Source organism: Cervus canadensis, chromosome X, assembly GCF_019320065.1.
Source record: "Cervus canadensis isolate Bull #8, Minnesota chromosome X, ASM1932006v1, whole genome shotgun sequence".
NCBI classification, from domain to species: Eukaryota; Metazoa; Chordata; class Mammalia; order Artiodactyla; family Cervidae; genus Cervus; species Cervus canadensis.
Genome location: NC_057419.1, coordinates 141686646 through 141708831, shown reverse-complemented (window position 1 = coordinate 141708831; position 22186 = coordinate 141686646). Strand labels below are relative to the sequence as shown.

Genomic DNA, 22186 nt, shown 5'->3' with positions numbered 1-22186 from the left:
TGCATTCCTATACACTAACAATGAGAAATCAGAAAGAGAAATTAAGGAAACAATTCCATTCACCACTGCAACAAAAAGAATAAAATCCTTAGGAGTATATCTACCTAAAGAAACAAAAGACCTATACATAGAAAACTATAAAACACTGATGAAAGAAATCAAAGAGGACACAAATAGATGGAGAAATATACCGTGTTCATGGATTGGAGGAATCAGTATTGTGAAAACGAGTATACTACCCAAAGCAATGTATATATTCAATGGAGTCCCTATCAAGCTACCAACAGTATTCTTCTCAGAACTAGAACAAATAATTTCACAATTTGTATGGAAATACAAAAAACCTCGAATAGCCAAAGCAATCTTGAGAAAGAAGAATGGAACTGGAGGAATCAACCTGCCTGACTTCAGACTCTACTACAAAGCCAGAGTCATCAAGACAGTATGGTACTGGCACAAAGACAGAAATATAGATCAATGGAACAAGATAGAAAGCCCAGAGATAAATCCACGAACCTAGGGACACCTTATCTTTGACAAAGGAGGCAAGGATATACAATGGAAAAAAGACAACCTCTTTAACAAGTGGTGCTGGGAAAACTGGTCAACCACCTGTAAAAGAATGAAACTAGAACACTTTCTAACACCATACACAAAAATAAACTCAAAATGGATTAAAGATCTAAATGTAAGGCCAGAAACTATAAAACTCCTAGAGGAGAACATAGGCAAAACACTCTCCAACATAAATCACAGCAAGATCCTCTATGACCCACCTCCCAGAATACTGGAAATAAAAGCAAAAATAAACAAATGGGACCTGATGAAACTTACAAGCTTTTGCACAACAAAGGAAACTATAAGCAAGGTGAAAAGACAGCCTTCAGAATGGGAGAAAATAATAGCAAATGGAGAAACAGACAAAGGATTAATCTCAAAAACATACAATCAATTCCTGCAGCTCAATTCCAGAAAAATAAATGACCCAATCAAAAAATGGGCCAAATATCTGAAATATGCACTTTAAAAGGTGAACTTTATGATATGTGAATTCTATCTCACAATTGTTTAAGAATTATGCTATTTATTAAAGCTTGTACTCCTGTATAACAATTCACTTTTCACATTTTTCATGTTCTGTTTTTAAAGACCATGTGCACCAACACACTAACAAAATAGTAATATAAAATTAGTTTCTTTTTTAAGTGAAATACTATAGTTGGCTCATAGTTTTTCAAAACTTTTCTGATATGAAAATGATTTTATTATTGTTTAAAATGATTCTGTTATTAGTTAATGTTGTTTAGTCAATTACACTAGAAAACTGGCCAAGTTCCCCCATTTCTCTATTGCTTTTTTGCAGTACTTTTCTATTACACTGCACTCTGTTGATTGATATCCTTATCTCTCCCTCTCTGACTAGGCTGTGAGCTCCTGTAGGAGATGGATCCACTCTCACTGTTTTTGTATCCTTAAGGCCTAGCTCAGTGCCTGAAGCATTATCAGTTTAGTTCAGTAGCTCAGTTGTGTCTGACTGTTTGCAACCCCATGGACTGCAACAGACCAGGCTTCCCTGTCCATCACCAACTCCCAGAACTTGCTCAAACTCATGTCCATTGATTCGGTGATGCCATCCAACCATCTCATCCTCTGTCGTCCCCTTCTCCTCCTGTCTTCAATCTCTCCCAGCATCAGGGCCTTTTTAAGTGAGTCAGCTCTTCACATCAGGTGGCCAAAGTATTGGAGTTTCAGCTTCAGAATCAGTCCTTCCAATGAATATTCCGGACCAATTTCCTTTAGAATGGACTAGTTTAATCTCCTTGTAGTCCAAGGGACTCCCAAGAGTCTTCTCCAATGCCACAGTTCAAAAGCATCAATTCTTTTGAAGCATTATAGCCACTCATTAAGTACCTGTTGAATGACTGAATGAATAGGTGATTAATTCCCAGCTCTATCTCAAACAGGCAGTGAAAATTTACAAATTTATTGGTTCTTTTTTTGTTTTTCAGGAATAGCAATCATTGATACTTCCTGATTCATAAGAGCTCTTCTAGTCATCCAAAAGTCACAGCAACATAAAGGTAGGCAAATTCTACAGAAAACAGTTAACTGTAATATACACATGACTGCCTAAATGTCTTAAAATTACAACTAGGAAATGTTAGTCTTCTTAGTATCTGAAAGTAAAAGTTCCCTTTCTTCTTTTTCAAAATACATAACTCATCTCATGCAAAGTGTTAAGTCGTTAAAGTTTCTGAATGAACAAGCTGAGAGAGAGAAAGAGAAAGAGTCATACTACAAGAATGATGAGAAATGCTGCATCCTACTGGTATTCTAATTTTAAACTATGGTGTTTTAGTTTTGGGCTAGACTGCCTGGTTCTTTTTAATATAATCAATGGCATGCTCTGGTACATGCTGTAAATGGGCTTACAATCTAGTCAACTGGGGAGAATTCCTTTATTCAGTATTTAATGAGTACCTACTGTGTGCTGGGGCTTTCCAAGTGGCTAGTGGTAAAGAATCCACCTGCAATGCAGAAGATGCAGGTTCAGTCCCTCAGTCTGGAAGATCCCCTGTAGAAGAAAATGGCAACTCATTCCAGTATTCTTGCCTGGAAAATTCCATGGACAGAGGAGCTTGGCAGCCTACAGTCCAAGGGGTCACAAAGAGTCGGACACCACTGAGCCACTAAACAACAACAATAACTGCATCCTAGGCTCTGTTCTAGGACCTAGGGAAATAGTAGTGAGCAGAAATAGCCGAAAAGTCTCTGCCTCACAGAGCAGCTCTCATACCCAGCTACATCTCATGGTTTGCCCTCTTCACCTAACTCACACTAAAATTGTTTTCTACCTTTCTAACCAGCGTGCTTCCTAGTAGGGCCCTGAATATTAATTCCTTTAGTGATTAAGAATTAATAATAGAATTTCCCTTTTGAGAAAAGACCCCATTTTCCCTTGATGATACAAACATAAAATTGGATAAGTTGTAAACAAAATACTAAGGAGTATTTGTTTTAGGAAACTTTTGTTTCTCCATTATCCCCTCTCTCCTAAGAAATATGGTTCATCCGTATTCCACACAGGTTGTGAACTCTGCTATTGTTCTGGTGGGATGGACTGACAGCTATAACCTTGGAATCATTTCATAAAAATTCATGACATGGAGCTTCTGATTATTCTTGTGGCTGCTCTCCTAATTGCAGTGGAGTGGGCATAAATGAAGATAATGAAGGAATACCATACCATCTTAACTATCCCTTCCAGTCCAACACCTAAAATTAGAGATAAAATAATGGAATATGTGAGAAATGTAGTGCAGGTACTAAAAGTTGGTTAGCATGTCAGGTAAAACACACACACACACACACAAAAAAAAAACTGTCTTTTATAGTCAAAGACTATGACCCTGTTGTCACTAATTATAAGGAACTGAGGAGTTTTCTTATTTGCAATAGTTTATTACTAAAATTTTCATACATACAGAAAAGATGAAAGAATTTTACAGTTAACATCCATATTCTCACCATCTATATTCTATAATTAGCATTTTATTTAACTTGCTTTATCACACATTCCTCTACCTATCCATCCCTCTATCCACACATCAATCTACAGCTTAGGGTTTAAAGTATTTTGCCCAGGTTTACTCAAGGAATTAGGTGCACAAATAGATCTTCTGATTGCTAGATCCTTGCCCTGTGCTTTGCCTTGAATTTAATCTCTTTCATTTGTCAAATTGAATTTAGTTTTCAAATACTGATAGCTCTGTAACGACTAATCTTTTCTACTAAGCTCTTGCCTAATTAAAGGGGATTAACTTGAGTAGAAGACTTTTGATGATTTATTTATTTAAACATTCTTGTAATTGCTCAGTATGTGTTCAGAAACTCAAATAAAATTTGAATTTCATTCATCTTAATAATAAGATATGCTTATAATAATAATTCTATTAAATGTCATTTCTAATCCCCAAATTCTCTTGATTTAAACCAGGGAGATTCTATTGCTGCCCACATCTTTTTGTGGACTGTACATGTTAAATTAATTATAAGATTTAAAACATTATTATCTCTATTCATATTTGACTTGATCTTTGTCCTTTTCACCCTTTCAGTTTTCTTTTGTAGAGTCAGTTCTTATTCACCTCAGTGACATCATTGAGTGTGAGAGGGATAACAGAAAGGATTAAACATAGAGGAATTTCTAAGAGATTATCAGCTTCACATCCTAAAATATACTTATTATTAACACATGAAATTTAAAATTTATGTGTAAAAGTAGTCAAGAAAATTAGATGAGTTTAGAGCCTCTCTTCTTCTCTTAAATAATTAGCGTGACTTTTAAAGAAGTAAAACAAATGAGCAAATGAATTGAGTCAAGACTTTTCCCAGGAGAATCTAAACCTTTAATTGTGGGGTCCTTTTTGTGTTGTTGTTCCCTGTTGCAATGAAGCCATAATATCTCTATAGCAGAGCTAAGTGTTCTATTGCATCACAAAAATAATAAAAGGTCATCTCACTCAAAGGGTCTCAGAACTTTCCGAAGTGCTCCTTGAGAGCAAGAACTGCATTTTGTTCTCTACTGTATACCCAGCACCTAGCACATGCTGTATATAGTGGGTGCGTGCATACATGTGAGTGCTAAGTTGCTTCAGTTGTGTCTGACTCTGTGCGACCTTATGGACTGTAACCCGCCAGGCTGCTCTGTCCTTGGGATTCTCCAGGCAAGAATACAGGAGTAGGTAGCCATTTCCTCCTCCAGGGGCTCTTCTCAACCTAGAGACAGAACCCGTTTCTATTACCTCTCCTGCATCGGCAGGCAGTTTCTTTACCGCTAGCACCACAGAGTACTGACTATATCCGGGAGCCACAGATATAGTGGGTACTTAGTAAATAGCCTTTGAATATATTTCAATAAACATAAAAATGCAATTCCTTCATATTCATGTTTTTGCATGTGGAGCAAATTCAGCCACAGTGACTATAGCTCTAGATTAGGAGTCTGGAAACTATGGCGCATGGGTTACATCTAGCCCAGCAGTTGTTTCTATAAATAAAGTCTGATTGTAATTACCTATGGCTGCTTTCATACTACAACAGCAGAAGTTTAATTGTTGTAAAACAGACTATATAGCCTGTGAAGCCTAAGATACTTATTGTCTGTCCCTTTACAGAAAGAGTTTTCCAAATCTGTTCAAGGGAGTAAGTTTAGACAAAACTAAAGGGAGGCATTAGAGAAATGCAAATCAAAACTGCAGTGAGTTGCAACTACACATCTTATAGGATGCCTATAATTTTTTTTTGCCTATAATTTTTTTAATGAAAATAAGTTTTGGCCAGAATGTTGAGAAATTGGAACCCTAGCACTTTACTAGTAGGAATGTAAAATGGCACAAGTGCTATGGAAAATAGTTTGGTGGTGGAGCCTCTAACAGTTTCACATATAATTACCATGTATTTCAGTAATTTCACTCCTAGATACATACTCAAAGGAATTGAAAGGAGGGACTCAAACAGATAGTTGTACTCCAGTGTTCACTGCTGCATTATTTACAATAACCAAAAGGTTTAAACAATCCAAATGTCCATCAACAGATGGATGAATAAACAAAAGATGGTATATACATACAATGGAGCATTATTTGATCATAAAAAGAAACGAAGTTCTGATACATGCTACAACATGGATGAACCTTGGAAACATACTAAGTGAAAGTCAAATACAAAAGGACAAATGTTGTGTGCTACCACTTACATGAAATATCTAGGTCAGGCACATTCATAGAAACAAAGTAGATTAAAGGTTATCCTGACTGGTTAAAGGAGGAATGGGGAGTTATTGCTTAATGGTTATAAATATTCCTTTTTGGGTTATTAAAAAGTTTTGAAAATAGTGATAGTTAGATAACATGTGAACATATCAATAATTGATATTACATTGTAAAATTAGAATGGCAAATTTTTTATATATATATATATATATTTTAAAGTTTAGTATAATATACCAATAAACATTGAATTTTACATTTTAAATAGGTATGAATTATATGATACTGAATTATATTTCAATAAGGCCATTAAAAATAAAAATCTAAAGCATGAGAGGAATAATGACTGAGCTCCTAGAAACTCAGATAAGTCTCAGATTACTCAAGTAACATGATTTATTAAATCAATTCAATATTTACAGTAAGAAACTAGAGAAGAGAGATATACTAATTATATTAATATAAATTATATATTAATACACTGCAGTATGTTAATGTACTCAGGATATGATGCCAGCAGGCTGAACCACACCAGGGTTATGCAATCTTCACATATCCTGTTTCTCTTGTCCACATTAGCCTTCTCTGCTGATAGTGTGGTTAGGAGAACCAGAGATGAAGTTTGAGCAAAGGGGCTTTGTGGATGAAAGAAGCCTGAAGCCAATTATACACACATACTTTATAGGAGAGTTGTACAAGCAACCTGAAGCTTGCTATAACCCAATGAGCAGCTAGGGATTTTAATTTTTCATTTTCTGGCCAGAGTATACATGGGTCCAGAATACGTGACACTTGTGGGTGGCTGATTTAGGTCCTCAAGAATACTGCATGCCTCGTATGTTTAGTGTACCATGAATATTTAGTGAACCCCTCAGGGGCCTGATGTATAGTTGTTGTATCATGGATATTAGGTGCCCCCTGTGCTTCACGAATATTTAGTGCCTACCTGGTTCTTTTGTCCCTTCTGATTTATGTTCTGCACACATATATCTACTCTATGTCTAAAATGTCTCATGAGTTACTAATCTACTTGTCTCTGCTTAACATATGTATGAATTGCATCTCTCCCACTTAATTTCTTGTTTCCTATGGCAAACTTGAATATTCTCAGTCAGCAGAGCAAATGTATACTACAATTAATTTGCTACATCGCCATTTTACAAATAAGGAAATTGCAAAGACTGCTAAGCAATTGTAGGACTTGTCAAGGTCACAGGTGGAGTCGGGATTCAAATTCTGGCAGCTTGAATCCAGTTCAGTTCAGTCGCTCAGTCGTGTCCGACTCTTTGCCACCCCACGAACCGCAGCGCGCCAGGCCTCCCTGTCCATCACCACCTCCCAGAGTCCACCCAAACCCATGTCCATTGAGTCAGTGACTACATCCAATCATCTCTTCCTCTGTCATCCCCTTCTCCTCCTGCCCTCAATCTTTCCCAGCATCAGGGTCTTTTCAAATGAGTCAACTCTTCACATCAGGTGGCCAAAGTATTGGAGTTTTCAGCTTCAACATCAACCTTCCAATGAACATCCAGGACTGATCTCTTTTAGGATGGACTGGTTGGATTTCCTTGCAGTCCAAGGGACTCTCAAGAGTCTTCTCCAACACCACAGTTCAAAAGCATCAATTCTTCAGTGCTCAGCTTTCTTTATAATCCAACTCTCACATCCATACATGACTACTGGAAAAACCATAGCCTTGACTAGATGGACCTTTGTTGACAAAGTAATATCTCTGCTTTTTAATATGCTGTCTAGGTTGGTCATAACTTTCCTTCCAAGAAATAAGTGACTTTTAATTTCATGGCTGCAATCACCATCTGCAGTGATTTTGGAGCCCCCCAAAATAAAGTCAGCAACTGTTTCCCTATCTATTTGCCATGAAGTAATGGGACCGGATGCCATGATCTTAGTTTTCTGAATGTTGAGCTTTAAGCCAACTTTTTCACTCTCCTCTTTCATTTTCATCAAGAGGCTCTTTAGTTCTTCTTCACTTTCTGCCATAAGGGTGGTGTCATCTGCATATCTGAGGTTATTGATATTTCTCCCGGCAATCTTGATTCCAGCTTGTGCTTCCTCCAGCCCAGCATTTCTCATGATGTACTCTGCATATAAGTTAAATTAGCAGGGTGATATTATACAGCCTTGACGTACTCCTTTCCTGATTTGGAACCAGTCTGTTGTTCCATGTCCAGTTCTAACTGTTGCTTCCTGACCTGCATACAGGTTTCTCAAAAGGCAGGTCAGGTGGTCTGGAATTCCCATCTCTTTTAGAATTTTCCACAGTTTATTGTGATCCACACAGTCAAAAGCTTTGGCATAGTCAATAAAGCAGAAATAGATGATTTTCTGGAACTCTCTTGCTTTTTCGATGATCCAATGGATGTTAGCAATTTGATCTCTGGTTCCTCTGCCTTTTCTAAAACCAGCTTGAACATCTGGAAGTTCATGGTTCACGTATTGCTGAAGCCTGGCTTGGAGAATTTTGAGCATTGCTTTACTAGCGTGTGAGATGAGTGCAATTGTGCAGTAGTTTGAGCATTCTTTGGCATTGCCTTTCTTTGGGATTGGAATGAAAACTGACCTTTTCCAGTCCTGTGGCCACTGCTGAGTCTTCCAAATTAGCTGGCATATTGAGTGCAGCACTTTCACAGCATCATCTTTCAGGATTTGAAATAGCTCAACTGGAATTCCATCCCCTCCACTATTGTTCGTGGTGATGCTTGACTCCAGCGCTCATGCTATACTTTATCGCCTCTGAGAATCAGTGTGAGGAAAAGGACTAAAAGAGTATAAGGTGGGTATCTAAGAGTAGTTCTAAGTTCTACGGAAGCTCATTGGGGCTTTATAGAAAGACTTTATGTAATTATTATCTGACATGACCTGGGAGGACTAAAAGGGTAGTTGCATGCACGCTCAGTTGTGTTCAACCCTTTGCGACCCCATGGACTGTAGCTCACCAGACTTCTCTGTCCATGGAATTTCCAGGCAAGAATACTAGAGTGGGTTGTCATTTCCTCCTCCAGGGGATCTTCCTGACCCAGGGATTGAACTTGCATCTATTGAATCTCCTGCATTGGCAGACAGATTCTTTACCACTGAGCCAACTGGGTAATTACAAGCCAGGAATAAGAGCAGAAGTGTTAGGTTATTTATCATTTAAAACACTTTAGCATAGAAAATATGACACTGTGCTTCTGTATTACTTGAAGTTACAGCCCAGGTTTGAGTAGTATTCTACTTGTCACCCAAGTTTGTGTGACCAGTACACAGTGAGGCCAACCAAATTGAAATGTCAGAGTTTGGAACAGAGAAAGGTTTATTGCAAGGGTTGTGCAAGGAGAATGGGCAACCTGTGCTCAAAAGACCTCCAGCTCCCTGATGGTTTTGGGGGAAGAGTTTTTATAAGCCTGAAGTTACCATCTTCCACTTGGGTGAGGGCCCTTAGTTCCTGTAGAAAGACTCAGAGATATGTACCAGATTGTTATGCATTAATCTATTCCTTGAGAAGGAACCAGGACCCTGATCCATTGCTGCACTATTGTTTCTTGACTGCCTTTCCTTTATTCTGCATTCCCTCACTCCTATTAGTAACTGTTTGAATCTGCCCTTTGGAACTCAGTGAAGGTCTAGAATACTGAAAGCATTTTTCCAACAAACAAGAAATGGAGGCTATGGAAAGGCTCTTGTACCCTAGAGGGCTCCAGAGGGTCCTGCTTGATTTCATACTTAGGAGTTCACTTTCCAGAGAGCCAACCATTATTTTAATTAGGAAGCATCTATCCATAAAGTGGCTACTACAGGTGTTTTCTTTATTTATAGCTACATTATCTATAGCAATATCATATACTTTAATCACATTGTGAACATTGGAAACTCGTTTTTATTGGTGGAATTTGTGGATTGTTAATTAGCACAATGAACTTTAGAAATGAGTTCTCACTGTTGACATTAAAGGTATTCAGAATATGTGGTTGGCTAAAATATTTTGAATACACACCTCATTCTTATATGAGTAGGGGAAAAAAAAGTCCAGAGAAACCTGTTTCCTTTACCATTAGGAGTTGTTGTTAATCACTAAGTCATGTCCAACTCTTTGCGACCCCATGAACTGTAGCCCACCAGGCTCTTCTGTTCATGGGGTTTCCCAGACAAGAATACTGGAATGGGTTGCCACTTCCTTCTCAAGGGGATCTTCTTGACCTAGGGATGAAACCGATGTCTCCTGCATTGCAGGCAGATTCTTTACCACTGAGCCAGCCGGGAGCCCACCATGAGAAATCCCAGGACTCAAAACTAAATCAGGTCCAGTGTCCAGCCTTTGGTTTTGAGAATTTCTAGTCACATAATACAGACTATAGGTTACTAGAATTATGCCTCTTAGACATAATCACATCTTGTATATTTAGTAGATTTTATTAGTTGAGAAAACATTTAGATATATATGGATTTCAGAATCACTAACAGTAATGTCATAGGGTCCCAGGGTTCCAGAGTCTGCAGTTTGAAAATCAGTGTTGTATATATGGGGAGAAGGGAGGTTTTACCTCTTTGGAGCTTCATTTTAGGAAGATTAATTTGACTTTGGAATGTGGGATGAATTCAACAGGGGAACGAATACTCCAAAGGAACAGTAGTAAAAGCATAATATCTGTGAGAATGGAGTAGAGAGGCTGGATTGGAGAGGCATGGTGGTGGTGGCGGCATTATTTGCTCAGTCATGTCTGACTCTTTGCAACCCCATGGTGTGTAGCCCACCAGGCTCCTCTGTCCATGGAATTCTTTAGGCAAGAATATTGGAGTGGTTTGCAATTTCCTTCTCTAGGTGGTCTTCCTGACCCAGGGATCAAACCCGGGTCCCCCACATTTCAGGCAGTTTCTTTACTGTCTGAGCCACCAGGGAAGCCCATGGTAGAGAAAAAATATACCTGGCTCAAAATTAAACAAATGTAGGGAGCAAAGCAAGGAGGAATGGTATTTGTAGCAATTGTGTATTTATACTTATTATGTGTCAGGCATATTCTGACTAGTTTGTATATATTAAGTCATTTATTCCTCATAGAAATCTTACAAATTAGATATTCTACAGATGAAGAAAGTGAAGTACTGAGAGTATAAGCCTGCTGCTGAAGGTTAGAGAGTTGGGATATAAACCCAGGCATTCTGGCTACATGGCTTCCCAGATGGTGCTAGTGGTAAAGAACCTGCTTGCCAATGCAAGAGACATAAGACATGCAGGCCAATCCCTGAAGATCCCCTGGAGAAGGAAATGGCAACCCACTCCAGTGTTCTTGCCTGGGAAATCTCAGGGACAGAGGAGCCTGGTGGGCTACAGTCCATAGGGTTGCAATGAGTTGGACATGACTGAAGCAATTTAGCACACACATATGTACACACTCTGGCTACAGAATTCTTACTGTTCAACCATATTGCTTCAGAGAATTAAATATAAGCCCAAAATTTTAAACACCTGTGATTAAGAGAGAACCCAAATATTCACGTGTGTTGGTCAGACATTCTACTTTCTCTATTTATTCTTTTTATTTTATTGGGTCTTATTGGACATTCAACACTGTAAGTTTAAAGTGTACACCACAATGACTTGATGTATCTTTATTGTTAAATGATTACCACAAAAATTTAGTTAACATCCATCACCTCATATGGTTACAATTTTTTTCCTTGTGATGATGAGACCGGTTAAGTCTTACTCTCTTAACTTTTAAATGTATAATACAGCAGTGTTAACTATAGTCATCATGTTATACATTGCATTCCCATTACTTGTTGATCTTATAACTACTAGTTTGTACCTTTTGACCACATTCATCCAAATGCCCCACCCCCACCTCTCGTAACCACATATCTAATATCTTTTTCTATTAGTTTTTTTGATTTTGGATTTCATATATAAGTGAGATCATGCAGTATTTGTCTTCATCTGAGTTATTTCACCTAGCATAATTAAAGTCCTTAAGATATATGAATGGCAAAATTTCCTTCTTTGTAATGACTGGGTAGTATTCCATTGTATTTATATTCCACTTTATCTATTCAGGTCAGACATTTTTGTGTAGTATAACTAAAAACTCTGGAATTTGAAAGTGCCAAGAGTGGACAATACTTTAAAGTTTCTATTAATTCATACAAAACATACCTGAAATCAGCCATTCTAGTTCAGGCTGTGACAACACTCAGGGAATGATAGAATGTTGAGGGAAACCACAATCTATCACTCCAAAATATGTCTCTTTGAAATACAAATTATTTTGAGCTGAAGGCAATTAAAAAGCACTAAACAGTAAAAAAAAAAAAAAAAAAAGTGCCCCCTTTTCTGCCTAAAGGCAGGAAATAAATTCTCCTTTTACTGAAGACAGACTCTAATCTGTCTAGAGATGGCAGCAGAGAAATCTGTGTAAACAAAACTTGTTAAAACCCTTATCCTTCCAGTTACTGTTTCATCACTAACTACCCTCCCCCAACCCCTTTGCCTTGTTAATTCTTCACAAATTTATTGTTTGTCTAAAAGGTATAAAGCCTTCCTGCTCTGGTCACTTCTTCAGGTCTACATTCTCTTTATTAAATGTAAAAATGTAGCAAAACTTTTATACTCTTCTGTTAATTTCTCTTTGTCAGTTTAATTTTCACATCCAACCAGACACCCTATGAGAGCTGAGAAAACTTCCTTCTCCTAGTGTCATCACATGAGCAAGCCACTAAGCTAAGAAATGAAGGAAAACACAGCCCTGATATTTCCTATAGCCTCACTGGCCCCGTTTTATATATCTTATCACAATGTATCTTAATTGTGTTGGCTTTCCCTTCAACGAGGCTGTGAGTTTTTTGAGGGCAAGGATCTTGTCTTATTCATTTTGTACTTCACAGCACACATACATCACATGATACTCAGGGTGCTCAGATGTTTTTGAACTGAAAAGCACTTGAATGAAAAGAAATTATATGAAGCAATACATCAAGGCCTATTTCTCCTAGGCTGAGCTTCTGCTAGTATTTGAAAGGGAGAGTGAAAAAGCTGGCTTAAAACTCAGCATTCAAAAAACTAAGATCATGGCATCAAGTCCCATCACTTCATGGCAAATAGATGGGGAAACAATGGAAACGGTGACAAGTGTTTTATTTTCTTGGGCTCCAAAATCACTGCAGATGGTGAGTGCAGCCATAAAATCAAAAGACACTTGTTCCTTGGAAAAAAAGCAGTGACAAACCTAGACAGCATATTAAGAAATAGAGACATCATTTTGCTGACAAAGGTCCAAATAGTCAAAGCTATGGTTTTTCCAGTAGTCATATATGGATGTGAGAGCCGGACCATAAAGAAAGCTGAACACCAAAGAATTGATGCTTTTCAACTGTGGTGTTGGAGAAGACTCTTGAGAGTCCCTTGGACTGCAAGGAGATCCAACCAGTCCATCCTAAAGGAAATCACTCCTGAATATTCATTGGAAGGACTGATGCTGAAGATGAAGCTCCAATACTTTGGCCACCTGATGTGAAGAATGGACTCATTGGAAAAGACCCTGATGCTGGGAAAGATTGAAGGCAGGAGGAGAAGGGGACGACAGAGGATGAGATGGTTGGATGGCATCACTGACACAATGGACATGAGTTTGAGCAAGTTCTGGGAGTTGGTGATGGACAGGGAATCCTGGCATGATACAGCCCATGGGGTCGCAAAGAGTCAGACACAACTGAGCAACTGAACTGAACTGAACTTATAGGTACACTTCTAAAGGGGTAACATAATAGAGCATTGTGGTGATGACACAGTTTAATGTTGATTATGATGGTGGTTACACAAGACCACACATGTGCTAATATTCTAGAGACCTCCACCATACATAAACTACTTCATGTATAACCATTGAAATTTGAATAAACTCTATGGATTGTGCCAAAGTTAGTTACTTTTTTTAATTAATTAATTTTTTATTGATGGATAATTGCTTTACAGAATTTTTCTGTTTTCTGTCAAACCTCAATATGAATCAGCCATAGGTATACATATATCTCCTCCCTTTTGAAACTCTCTCCCATCTCCCTCCCCATCCCACCCCTCTAGGTTGATACAGAGCCCCTGTTTGAGTTTCCTGATACATATGAAAAGATGTTCAACATCACTCATTATTAGAGAAATACAAATCAAAACTACAATGAGTTTCTTGGTTTTGATCATGTATTATAGTGGTATATGATGTTAGCATTGAAGTAGACTGGGGAAAGGGTATATGGGGCTTCCCTGTACATTTCTTTTGTAAACTCCTGTGAATCTATGATTATTTTTTAAGTATGTATATTAAAATATAAATATATTTTATTCAAAATTATATGTATATATGAGAGAGAGATAAAAGTGAATGAGTGTTATCTTCAGTTTGACAATGACTTGCTGCATTCCTTCCATGGCCTTCCCTGGTGGTTCGGCTGGTAAAGAATCCACCTGCAATATGAGAGACTTGGGTTTGATCCCTGGGTTGGCAAGATTCCCTGGAGAAGGGAACAGCTACCCACTCCAGTATTCTGGCCTGGAGAATTCCATGGACTGTATAGTCCATGGGGTCACAAAGAGTTGGACATGACTGAGCAAATTTCACTTTCACTTTCCATGGCCAAGATTCTAGTTAATGCAAAGTTGAATAAATACATTTTCAAAGAGCATCCATTCCATTAAAGGGAGTCTTCTTGAGAAGTTCCAATCAAAATGTCCTTAATCTTTCAAAGTGAAACTTACCAGCCAGTAACATAAAGTAATTGATATCTGTTGGCTTCCTTTGAAATCAATTAATTACAAGGACTATATAATTTATTCTTTCTTCCACCACTCTTCTAAAGCATTTTTGCTAAAACCACCAAGGACATCCTAATTTACCAGATGCAAGTTCTAGTTGACCTCTGCAATATCTGTCCTTGTTAACCAGGTTTTCCTTTCTTCTTTTGTAAAATTGAGGTAACATAGGTTTATCCTTGAGGGTATTATACTAAGTTAAATAAGTTGGATGGAGATAGACAAATACCATATGATTTCACTCATATGTGGAATATTTTTTAAAAATCTCCTTTCTGAAAAACTGCTCTACTTCTTTAACTTTTATGACATTACTTCCCCCCTATTTCTCCTCCTGTCTCTACCCATTTTTATTATCTTTTTTTCTTACTTTATAGGTTTTTCTACAGTTTCAGTAATAAACTCCACACTAATGGCTCTCATGTCTCTTTTTTCAATACCAACTTCTTCCCTGAGTTTCAGACATGTATTATCAACTATTCTTCAATTTATCCACTTGACTGTCCTCCAGAAACCTCTCATTTAACTTAACTCCATCCCCATTCTTCCTCCATGCATGTGCTCTTCACATAGTGAAAGTCGCTGAGTTGTGTCCAGTTTTTTGAAACACCATGGACTATACAGTGCATAGAATTCTCCAGCCCAGAATACTGGAGTGGGTAGTCATTCTCTTCTCCAGGGGATTGTCCCTAACCCAGGGACTGAACCCAGGTCTTCCACATTGCAGGCAGATTCTTTTCCAGCTGAGCCATAAGGGAAGCCCCTTCACATGGTAGTTGCTCAATAAATATATGAATTAAAATGGAAATATTCTTGGTATTTTGAATGATACATAATTCTACCATTCTTGAAAATTAGAAGCTTCAGTGCAATTCTTGTTTTTTTCCCTCACTACACTTAAATCTAGTTGATCACAAAATACTATTGATTTTACTTTAATGTTTTTTAAATTCAGGCTCTCCCCATTCTTATAGCAACAACTTTAGTCAGAGCCTCAGCATCTCTCACCTGGACTACTGACAGGCTACAAACTGGTCCTCACATTTTGTGTCTATGAGTAAATGACTAGAGATGTGTATGTGAGTGAGAGGTGTGTGAAATTCTAACTGCAGATCCCAACAGTGCAATGTAAGTTACAAAAAAAAAAACCTTGGAAGGATAATTCTTGGTTGCAGAATCAAAGGCCCTGTGAGAAATGTCAAGCTAAGGGAAATAAGCTTATAAATGATTCTATGAAAGTCCTTATTTTAAGGACTGGCTTCCCCAACATCAACAAAACATCTTGAGACAAAGCTGTGCTTATTCTTTTTTTTTAATTTTAATTTAATTTAATTTTTTTTCATTTATTTTTATTAGTTGGAGGCTAATTACTTTACAATATTGTAGTGGTTTTTGCCATACAATAACATGAATCAGCCATGGATTTACATGTGTTCCCCATCCTGAACCCCCCTCCCACCTCCCTCTCCATCCAATCCCTCTGGGTCTTCCCAGTGCACCAGCCCTGAGCACTTGTCTCATGCATCCAGCCTGGGTTGGTGATCTGTTTCACACTTGATAACATACATGTTTCAATGCTATTCTCTCAGATCCTCCCACCCTCGCCTTCTCCCACAGAGTCCAAAAGACTGCTCTATACACCTGTGTCTCTTTTTCTGTCTCACATATAGGGTTATCGTTACCATCTTTTTAAATTCCATATATATGCGTTAGTATACTGTATTGGTCTTTATCTTTCTGGCTTACTTCACTCTGTATAATGGGCTCCAGTTTCATCCATCTCATTAGAACTGATTCAAATGAATTCTTTTTAATGGCTGAGTAATATTCCATTGTGTATATGTACCAAGGCTTCCTTATCCATTCATCTGCTGATGGGCATCTAGGTTGCTTCCATGTCCTGGCTATTATAAATAGTGTTGCTCAGTCGTGTCTGACTCTTTGTGACCCCATGGACTGTAGCCTGCCAGGCTCCTCTGTCCATGGGACTCTCCAGACAAGAATACTGGAGTGGGTTGCCATTTTGTTCTCCAGGGGATCTTCCTAACCCAGGGATTTAACCTGGGTCTCCTGCATTGCAGGCAGATTCTTTACCACCTGAGCCACCAGGGAAGCTCCAAGGGCAAAAATGTCTTATACTCTGTTATGATAAGCTTGGAAAAATCAGTGTTCCAACTTTTTGAGGACTTTAATATGCATCTTGCGTGGAAGTTTCACTCAAAAGCAAATGTTCTGATGGAAGGCTTAGCTGACCTATTTGGCTTATAGAATAAAATTCTTTCTTATTAGAGTATGTATGTGTGTGGTGGGTGGGTAGGTAGGGTACAGATAGGAAAGGAGTTCCAGATGTAAGCAATGAAAGACAAAATACACCAGACAATTAAAGAAATTATTTTACTCAGACTATTCCAATAGGGCAAGTGTTCATTAATGATGAATATCTCAAAGAAAGCGAAGGGAGTTTGAGATTTTATAGAGGCAGGTAAACAAGGGAGTTATCTGTGAGGTATATGGGAGTCATAAAGAAGGATGAAGTTGGGTCTTATCTGGGAAAATATGAGAACAGAGTGGTCCTTTGAGATTAGTCTGACTATAAAGTAGTGAAAGAAATTCTTAACTATTTCTAATGACTGGTTTCAGAACACGTTACCACCAGAATATGGTGCCCTGGCATATTGAAAATTTTGAGCTGTAGGAATTTAAGAAATGGTAGGTGCAGGAAGGACTCTCTGAAGCAGATTATAAGATCCTCATGCCCACCTTATACCTAAAGGAAAGGAATATCCTTATCTCTGGAGATAGATGGAACTTGACTGAACAAGTCTTCCTAAGTTTTCCTGTTTACTATCTTTAGCTCATAGGGGCACCCCGGGTGGTTTAGTGGTAAAGACTCCATCTGCCAGTGCAGGAAATGCAGGAGACTGGGTTCAATCCATGGGTCAGAACGATCCCCTGGAGGAGGAAATGGCAACCCACTCCAGTATCCTTGCCTGAAAAAAGTCCCAAGGACAGAGGAGGCTGGTGGGCAACAGTCCATGGGGTCACAAAGAATTGGACATGATTGAGGAGCTAAACAGACACGTATCTTTAGCTCATACCCTTTTGTCCTACCACATTTTCTGGGACTTTCCATTAATCAAACCTAGCATAAAAATACTCAGGTTTAACTGTTTCTTTGGGGGTCTTCATTTCCTTAGGAAGGTGAGGAGGGACACTTTATCATGAAAAAAAAGGATAGCTTCAGGTATGCCTTGATTGGAGGCTGTTGGCATGGAGTAACTGTGGGCAGGCTAACTAGAAGCAGGGAATCCTATGTGATTGATGCATATTTGGCTTTGTTTGGTTGCTCCTAAGTTGGAAGCTGGGACAAAAATTAGGGGAGCTGTCATTTTTTAATCAAGTCCTGGATGTTTGGGGATGATGATAACATGGAGAATTGTTTGGTTTGCTGGATTGGTTACTAGAGATAGTAGTCTGACTTCCTACAAGTCAGACTTGTAGAAAGTAAGTTGGTTTCTTGAGTGCTTTCTACCAATTGTGGGTCAGAGTTCTATATTTATATTTTGTCTGGCCATGATCTGTTTGCATATTCAGTCTCTCAAGCATGGCGTTTGAAAAACCCCAGAAAGGGTAGTGTGGCTGGAGTGGAGGGAACGAGCATAAAATGTTAGGAGATGAAGTTAGACAGACTGGTGGGGAATAGGTCTGGTAGAGCCTTGAAATCCATGGTGATGAATTTGATTTGACTCCATTGTGATAGGAACCCTTTGGAGTATTCTCAACAAGAGAGTAAGGTGAGCTGATTTATAGTTTTAAAAGGTTGCTTTGGCTGTAAAAAGGATTAGACAGACAAGAGTAGAAGCAGAGAGGCCACCAAGGAGGATATTGCCATAGTTTAAGTGAGAGAAGTGAAAGAGTTCACAGCATGCCTCACAAAATATACTGCTCTAGCACATCACCTACTTGGAGTTAAAGGCACTTGAAAAACAACAGATGTTAGAAGGATACTCTGCCTGACCTTTTTCCTTTCTTTTAAAAAGAGATGAAATTTCCATGTAAGCAATGATGTGTGCTGATCTTAGTCACTCAGTCATGTCCAACTCATTGCGACCCCATGGACTGTAACCTGACAGGCTCCTCTCTCCATGGGAGTCTCTAGGCAAGAACACTGGAGTGGGTTGCCATGCCCTCCTCCAAGGGATCTTCCCAATCCAGGGATCAAACCCATGTCCCTTACATCTCCTACATTGGCAGGCAGGTTCTTTACAGCTAGCACCACCTGAAAAGTTCCTCTAATTCAGTACATATGTGTTCAACTCTAATTGCTTCTTTAGTCTTCATTTTTCTCATGAAGACTCCCATGTACATGTTAAAAAAAAGTTAAAACTTGTATACTTTTCTTCTGTTAATCTGTTTTATGTCAGTTTAATTCTTAGGCCCAGCTGGACACTCTAAGAGGATAGAGGACAATTTTTTCCTCCCCTACAGATGACAGTGGTCTGAACCAGGATAGTAGCTATGGAGGTGGTAAGAAATAGTGGATTCTGGACATGTTTGGAAGACAGAGCGAGCAGGATTTGTTGATGAGTTGGATGTAGGAGTTAAAAAGTAATCAAGAATGTAGTACCACCAAAGTCTTTCCTGAGCAAATGGTGATACCATTAATAAGATGAAGAAAGCCTTTATGGATGCCCTATGCTTCTTCATTAAATCATGTCTACTTATCCAGATGACATATATATGTTACTTGAGGATAAGGATGGAACCTTATCAAGTTTTCCTTCCACTATGCTTATTAGAGGATTGTATACTCAGCAGAGACTTAAGTGAATATTTCTTATTTATTCTGCTAACTAAATTGGGGGAAAAAATGGTTCTGATGCTAGGCCAGCAGGCAGTTTCTAATTGAGATGTCTCTGTTCTGTTCCTTTCCCTACCCTCTTGATTTGTAAATAAAAAAAAATGCAGAACACTTGGAAAATCTACATTTTTCTTCAAGAGATAAATTGACCTGTTTATAGATGTAGTCATTCTAGGCAAATGCTCAGGCATTAGTCATTCTAGGCAAAAGCTAGATGCTTTAAGTCTGAAAGAATTCAGCTATTTACATTCATTTGAATCTAGAGTTGAAAAAAATGCTTTATACATTTTGCTCCTGAAGAAAAGGAGACAGACCAATGCCCACAAGAGAATTTACAGCTGAATTGTAGATTAGATACAAATCTGTTAGTTGCATTCTCATCCTAAACTATTTGTTAAGTGCCCAGATAAGGAGGAGCTTCTGCTGTGATTTAAATCTAGATTTTTTTTTTGCTTCTTATAAACTTGCAAATGCAACATAAAGACCTTTTCTCTCCTTATTCTATCATGATACTCCTATTAGCTACAGTGTTATATAGAAATGCAAGGGAACAGTAATGCTCTGTTAGTAATGGAATTTACATGTGAAAAGCAACTGATGCATATTCAATTGCCCGTTTCAGAATCTCATCATTATTATATTAGTCATTACTGGCTAACTACTTTGTTTTTGATTGATTATATACATAAATCCAATATGAATGAGCATAACTGTCATGAGAAACAGTTTACTTCCATTAAGTTTTAAAGAAATAGTTATCAGCATATTTAAAATTTGCTTTTAACATGTTTCATATGTTTTTTTAAATTATCATATATATTTGAATGGAGGCAAGAATTTTCCTTTATTATGTACATGTTCATGTTTTCTACCTCAAAATTGTGTCTCAATACTGAGTTTGTGACATCACTACTATTTCTATGGGCTTCCCAGGTGGTGCTAGTGGTAAAGAACCTGCCTACCAGTGCAGGAGACATGAGACTCAGGTTTGATCCCTGGATTGGGAAGATCCCCTGGATAAGGAAATGGCAACCCACTCCAGTATTCCTGCCAACCCACTCTGATAGCAGTAGCACATATACAGTTTAATAAATGATCAAACAAAATGAAAAATTCTGGTGAAAAATAAGTGGAGACATTCAAACTTAAATGGAGTGAGTTGCCATGCCTTTCTCCAGGGGATCTTCCCAACCCAAGGATTGAACCTGTGTCTCTTACATCTCTTGCATTAGCAGGTGAGTTCTTTATCACTGAGCCATGTGGGAAGCCCAAATTCCTACTAGCAAATGAAAAAGATTATAAAATGCTACAAGGAGTATATGCTAGAAGGAAGCATTAGTTTTATCCTAAAATTATCCCTGTTTTACTAAAGGATATTCTTCAGGCAGATACCAGATGGAAGTATTGATTTAAACAAAAAGCAAGAAGAACACTGGAATTGGTAAAAAATTGTTTAAACAACAACAAAAAAAATAACAATGTATTGTGTGATTTAGAGCATATACAAAACTAAAAAAAAAATGACAACAATAGCATGAAGGTTGTGAGGGGAGAAATGAAAATATGTAATTGTAAGGTTCCTTTACTATATGTGAAGTGGAATAATATTACTTGAAGGTATACTGTAACAAGTAAAATGTGCATACAAAAAACCTTAAAGCAATCACTAAAATAACAAAACAAAATGTTATAGCTGACAGGTCAACAAATGAGATAAAATGGGATCATAAAAAATACCTAATTAATCCAAAAGAAGGCAGAAAGAGAGAAGAGTGAACAAAAAAATATGCAACAAATTGAAACAAATAATTTCATGATACACTCAAACCTAAAGCAAATGGTTAAAACATCCACATTAAAAGGCAGTGATTGTTATATAGGATAAAAGTTAAGACACAACTATATTCTGCCTGCAGGAAGCACACTTTTTTCCCCAAACTTTAAACTTTTTTTTTGTATTGGGGTATAGCTGATTAACAATGTTGTGATAGTTTCAGGTGAACAGTGGAAGGACTCAGCCATACATATACATGTATCCATTCTCCCCCAAACCCCCCTCCCATCCAGACTGGCACATAACATTGAGCAGAGTTCCATGTGCTATACAATAGGGGGATACCCTTTAAAGGCACAAATAGGTTTAAAATAAAAGAATAGAAAAAGATATAGCATGCTAACACTAATCAAAGAAAGTTGGAGTGGTTATATGACTATCAGACTAAGTTGATTTCAGAGCAAAATATTACCAGAGATAAAGTAATTTATTTAATAATGATAATGAGGTCAATTAAACAAGAAGACATAACAATCCTAAATTGTTTATGCATCAAATAACAGGACTTCAAAGTTTATGAGGCAAAAGTTGATATAGCTGCAAGGAAAAACAGACAAACCCACAACTATAATCTAGGAGTCTATATATCCCTCTCTAAAAAATGAATAAAATAAATGGGTAGAAAATTAGCATATATTTAGTAGACTCAAGCACCACTATCAACCAACCTGACCTCATTGACATTTACAGAACACATCACCAAACAATGGGGCTTCCCAGGTGGCACTAGTTGTACAGAACCTGCCTGCCAGTGCAGGAGATGTAAGAGACATGGGTTTGATCCCTAGGTTGGGAAGATCCCCTGGAGAAGGAAATGGCAACCCCCTTCAGTATTCTCACCTGGAGAATCCCATGGACAGACGAACCTGGTGGGTTACAGTCCATGGGGTTGCAGAGTTGGGCATGACTAAAGTAACTTA

General features: G+C 38.0%; 1 protein-coding gene across 11 annotated transcripts in view; it reads left to right on the top strand.

Annotated features, from left to right (window-relative positions):
* Positions 1 to 22186, top strand: part of DCX (doublecortin) — a 361602-nt gene that overhangs the window by 78069 nt on the left and 261347 nt on the right. For all 11 annotated transcript variants that reach the window (XR_006267372.1, XM_043457798.1, XM_043457799.1 and 8 more), the window contains one exon: positions 2010 to 2081. The gene's annotated coding sequence lies outside the window, so the exon portion shown is untranslated. The remainder of the gene's footprint in view (positions 1 to 2009; positions 2082 to 22186) is intronic.